The sequence below is a fragment of the Gavialis gangeticus genome, unplaced genomic scaffold, assembly GCF_001723915.1.
Source record: "Gavialis gangeticus isolate Ggan-Ray unplaced genomic scaffold, GavGan_comp1, whole genome shotgun sequence".
In the NCBI taxonomy this organism is placed as follows: domain Eukaryota; kingdom Metazoa; phylum Chordata; order Crocodylia; family Gavialidae; genus Gavialis; species Gavialis gangeticus.
Genome location: NW_017729032.1, coordinates 250196014 through 250201720, shown reverse-complemented (window position 1 = coordinate 250201720; position 5707 = coordinate 250196014). Strand labels below are relative to the sequence as shown.

At 38.0% G+C, this 5707-nt stretch overlaps 1 protein-coding gene and 1 long non-coding RNA gene across 2 annotated transcripts in view; both read left to right on the top strand.

Moving 5' to 3' along the window:
* EPHA6 (EPH receptor A6) overlaps positions 1–5707 on the top strand; it is a 1262645-nt gene that overhangs the window by 659123 nt on the left and 597815 nt on the right. The window lies entirely within an intron of this gene.
* LOC109303522 overlaps positions 2456–5707 on the top strand; it is a 19521-nt gene continuing 16269 nt past the window's right edge. The window contains exon 1 of the long non-coding RNA XR_002099148.1: positions 2456–2467. This is a non-coding gene — a long non-coding RNA (uncharacterized LOC109303522). The remainder of the gene's footprint in view (positions 2468–5707) is intronic.

The window sequence follows — 5707 nt, the reverse complement described above, 5'->3', positions numbered from 1 at the left end:
AATTCCCCACTTGTGGATCCACCCCCCTCCACAGACCCACCAGTCTCTCCTCCATCCTGCCAACTTCCCCCAATTCCCCATCCTGCCCTCTCCTTTCCCAAACCTCGAGTTGCTTACACCAGTTTCCTCACATGGCTCCTGGAAGTGGCAAATGCCAGTATGTGCCACTCCTTGGAGCAGTACCTGCTCCTAGTCTAGATTTAGGCAGCTTAAAGTAAGCTGTCTATGCATAGACAGAGTGCAGTGAGTGCTTGTTTGCACCTTTAGTTATTGTTTAGTAGTATGCACCTGTTTAAAGCAGGGAAAGAAACCAAAAATCCTATATAAAGAAATCATAAAGCTGAAGTTAAAAGTAAATTAGAATATAATACTTGAACTACAAAATCAGAGTCATTGTGATTTAATGTTGAGCTCTTTACTTTAAATCTCTGCAATATAAGCGTTAGTATTTCAGTTCAGGCAATAAAACTTAAAATCAATCACACTTTAGAGACCTCAGTGCTGGGATGAATGAGTAAGAGGGTCAGTGATGACTTTATTCCCCTTTTTGTTCTAAACTGGGATGTTGGGTCTTGATCCTCTTTTCACTAAGGCTAATGGGCATTAATGAGTGTGGGGTCAAGCTGCAAATGTTATCTTAACATACCATATTATAGTGTAATGTATTCTATCATGGAACAATCATGTGGGGGTGGGGAATGGGGTTTTTCAAAAATATTTTTAAGTGAAAATATGATGTGTAAATCTGTGAGGATTCTTAACCAGAAATCAGGCCTTTTATCAATAACATCTTTAAGAACTTGTATAGTTTTCTTCCTTTTTTTAGTGCTTTTTGTAGCAAACATTTTAACAGCTCTATTTGCTGCATTCTTCTTCTCCCTGTTAAGAAGTACAAGTAGCAAAAATTGTATTTGCATTTATATATTACAGTTTCATTCACCTGTATAGCATGAGCACATGTTAATGATTAGTCTTGTTGGAGCCAGATAGATGCTTGCCCAGTAGGGTCAGCCACTGACATTCTTGAGTCAAGCAACATCATTTTATCTTCCTCTGTGTTTCTAATTTCTACTGAACTACTGTTTGTTCATCCTGCCAATAGCCAAACCTGCCTTGCCTATACACGCTGAGCTCACTGAGGCTTCTTTGCTCTTGTCTCAAACTTCTATTTAACAGTCTAGCTTTTTTTCCTACCTGCCATGTAGCTTTTCATGCCTCTCCTAATCTAGCCTTGACTGGTCTCATTCCATGTGCCTTTCCAGCTCACCTTCTGTTTTCTCAGTGCCTCCAGTCTCATGCCCTCTTCCTAGTGCTTCACTCCTTCCATACTGCCAAGCTTGCTCATGTTGCCCTTCTACGCCACACCTATTTTATCCATCTTGTAGCTAACTCCAGGCAGCTCCTGTACTGCTACATAATTTTTCTCTGCCTAGATCATGCTTCTTTTGACCAATAATTCTGGTTGGTTGCCTTTTCTCCCATATTACCCCCCCACCCCAAATATTTCCATTCACTTTCTCACCATCTCCACCAGTTCCATTCCCTTGATCAAAAGCCAGTGTTACTCCTGTTTCCCACTTCTTGTCCTGTGCTCATAATCCACAATTAGCCTTCTCTTCTTCCACCACTGTTAAGGCTGCCTTCCAGTTTGTATGAATTGTTCTTTTTATTGTTGTGGGCAGTAATAAACTTATACAGACCATTGCACCCATCCTGGAGATAATATTTGTTCTTAAAGGTTAACAGGAGGACTGATTTTGCCCTACAAACTAGTAGATTCAAGTTCTTTTTATATGATTTTGGTATCTTTATAGCTTTAAGTTTTATATCAGCTTGCTAAGTATGAAGAAGGTAGTTGCTATATCAATCACTTTACAAGAAGAAGGTAGTTATCATTCTATCACTTTACAAGTGCTATTTGTTGTGGAGAGATCTGTACAGCTATAATCATGATTTATTACTATGCTATATAAGTACTCACTTCTGCTTAGGTAGTTAAGGGTCTCTCAGTATTCCCATAATAAATTGCTTAATATTTGGCTATAAACATTTGTTCAAGCTACATATATTGTCATATAGAATCTCAAACTAGGTTATGTGATTTATGGCACAAATTTTTAAATAATGTTATTTGTCTGTTTTTATTCCTGAGGCCAAGAGAGCCTTGTCAGTCTGAGATCCATTTATTTCACATGATAGTAAAATGATCTTTTATTAATTGATATTTTAGAATGTTTTAATTTCTAGTCTGTAAATGCATATGGTACATACTGGTAACTGAAAACTAAACAGATAGCATAGCAAAAGCTATGGACTATTGACTCCATTTCAGAAAGATAATTTTGTGCTTTTCTCACACTATGAAAAATGTTCCGGGGCAGTCAGACAACACTCAACATATTTCTGGTACTTCCTGAATATTTAATAAAGGAATAGAACAAGGAAACTTACTCTTCAGAGCTTGGCAGTCAAAAAGTTTGGAGTTCTTGAGCAGGTTGCTCAGGTCCACAGAAATCTGAGGAAGCTTATCGAACGTATATATGCAGAGAAATGGAAAACAGATAGCCCTAGATAGCTAATTTCAGATTTTTTCCAGACAAGTTGAAGAGGAAACCATCAGCCCCATTTTCTGAGGTGCTTGCTCCCTTTGATTACCCACTTATTGGCTAGACCTGTGCTGGGTGATTTATAATTTGATCTAAATTTTAGTTCTTCATATTCAACATTAACAAGAGTCTTTTAATGATTGCATTCATTGCCTTTTAAAGACTTAGTAATATCGTGTGGCTCTGCTTTTACCCATAAAATAGTTTGTAACAATTGTAATATTTTGACATATGCAAGTAGCTTGGGAGCATAATAACTCTGCGTTTTCAGTTCATCTTGAAGGTATTTATTTATTTTGAATCCTGTTAACACGTTGGTAGATATATAACAGATAATAGTATTTTCAGTTTTGGAGATGTGTTGAGCACCTTTAGCAAGATGATGAGCAAAAAATAGTTTGGTTTCTGTAGTATGTTCATTGTTATTACTGTTCTCCACATTTTCACACCCAGCTTGATAGAAACACTTTTTTTCGCAAGGAAAATGTCCTGCATTGCTGTCATTTGTACTGTGAAGTTATTGTAGGACTTGGTTGTGGATATTCAAAGAAGGCCTGACACTGACCATTTACAGACACATTTTTGAGCAGAGATTTAGTTAACATTCATTTTTTAAATGCAAGGCTGGTGCAGGATGATTTCACATCTAAGCACAGTAAAATGAACCCTTTCTTCCCCCCCATTCCTGCCCCCAAATTCGGTTCATTATTGATTTTTTTTTGTTTTGATCATATTCACTATGTGACTGAACTCTGATCTAGATAATAGAAAGCATGATGCTGCTTAACAAAATTGTCTCTGTTATCTTCTTGAAATTTTTATTATCTTGGTAGCCACCCCTCAGAAATATGGGCTTCTAATTTAAACTCAGTTAGTTTAATAACTTCTGTCATTTTTATAGAAATAATAGAAGATCATTTTATCCAGTGTTATCAACTGCAGTTTTGTACAAGGAAAATAATAATAAAGGCACCTTCACTGAAGGTTTATTCAAAGTCAATCCAATTTCATTTTAACCTTTCTTTTTTCTATGTAGTAAAATCTTATGATTTGAGCTGTATAAATTACATTTTGTCCCTTTCATTGGCACTTCCAAAAAATCAAAACATTATACCCAGTCATCCAAAAGAAAATATTTTTAAACCACAAACTCAACCGAAGAAAAGGCATTTTAGATTAAATAAAACATTTCATATGACCCAAAACAAAGTGTTATATTTTGATTTGTCAACATTATTAACAACATGGAAGGAGATTTTTTTTTCAACAAAATACTGAATTTTTTTTCTTTGTAGAAGTCTAAACAAAATATTTCAACTTTTTCAGAATATTTTTACTTCTTTATTAGGCAAACAATTTGTCAAAACCATATTGAATTTGGGAAACACTTTGGTGTTGAGGAACCTGTTTTTGTTTAAAATGGTTTGGGCCAAAAAAATTAACCCAGCTCTGCTTGTGATTATCAGAAATAGTGTGCTCTAGTATCAGCTTTGTTCTATGAATTTATTGGCCTACCTTTGGCCAGTATACTAGAACTGAGTTTAGTATCAAATGCTGTTCCACATGTATGTGGTGTCCTAACTGAACCCTCATCATGGTGCTGTATCTGTCCCTCCCCAAGAACTTCAATCATTTGAGGTGATACCAGCTTTAAAAATATAAAATAGTTTCTGCAAAAATAGGAAATAAGCTCTCCATTTTGTTGTATAGTATCAGATCATGGTGTGCCCCAACAAAGCTCAGTGGAAGAATTAGCTCCGACTCTTCACCTCTGCCCATGAGGTCCTAGAATGGCTGCCTACAGTTTACAATTGGATCAGAACAACTGCAGCAGGGGCTGCAAGTCTAGAATAGGTCAGAGGCAAGCAGATAAGGGGCAAGGTCTAAGTTGAGAGTTGGGTAAGTTAGCTCTACCCTTTCAGTGCCCAATGATGCTGAGAGAACATGAGGCAGGAATCTTCCCTCAGTAAAGATCCTTTCTGCCTCTCTAGAATCAAGGAAGGAATTGTGACTCTGAATCTCCTTCCCTTCTTTGGGCTCTTTCTAGCACACATCCTTAAGCAAAGAATCTAATCCATGATGAATATATAGGGATCCTAAAAGCATTTAGAAACCAAGTTTACTTTTCAATTACTGTGAAATCAGCAAGTCTGGTAGACCTGCCAAGCGTCGGGAAAAATGGAGAGAGGGAGAGCTTCCCCAGCAGAATACAATGCCGGGAAAGGATTGTGCACTCATTGGTAAAACAGGATTTTTGCACACCCTGTAACCTTTATCGGTCAAAGCCTTCTACTCCTATTTTAGGGGATGCAATAATTAATGACCCATTTTACAGCTAAGCTTACTGAAAAATCAAACAAAAAATCAATCCCTTTAGGCAAAGGTGGGAATAGAGTTGTGCTCTTTAATGTGACAAGGCTAACTAAACTATTTTGCTTCAGTACCTCTTTCGAAGGCTAGACCAAGTTACATGTGTGAAAAAGCTGTCACCAGCATCAGAGTCAACAGTGTTCCAAGAGTCAGGTTTATAACCCAGGAACTCTGATGCCCTACATTCCCAAATGGTTTCACAAATTCCTAAGTATCCCATTGTCTTTAAGGCACATCATGTTTCTCTACCCACTAGTCTGCCTAACAAATACCTAGCTCTGTGATTTAAACAGGCTTGTTTTGATTCAGCTTGTATCAATTAGATATCACTTTGAACTAAACTGAATAAGCTACAGAAAAATAAGGCTGGACCTCAGGAAGTCATCTAGTCCAGCCCACTACTCAAAGCAGCACTTAAAAGCATCCAGTGATGGAAATAATCTGGTCCAGTACTTAAGCAAAACCATAGTTTCATAGTTTCTAGGGTCGGAAGGGACCCGAACAGATCATCTAGCCCGGCCCCCTGCCATGGCAGGAAGAGCACTGGGGTCAAATGACCCCAGTAAGGTGGTCATCCAACCTCCTCTTAAAAACCCCCAGGGTGGGAGCCTGCACCACCTCACTTGGAAGCTGGTTCCAGACTCTAGCCGCCCTGACCGTGAAGTAGCGCCTCCTGATGTCCAACTTAAACCTTCCCTCCGCCAGCTTGTGACCATTGTTCCTGGTCACTC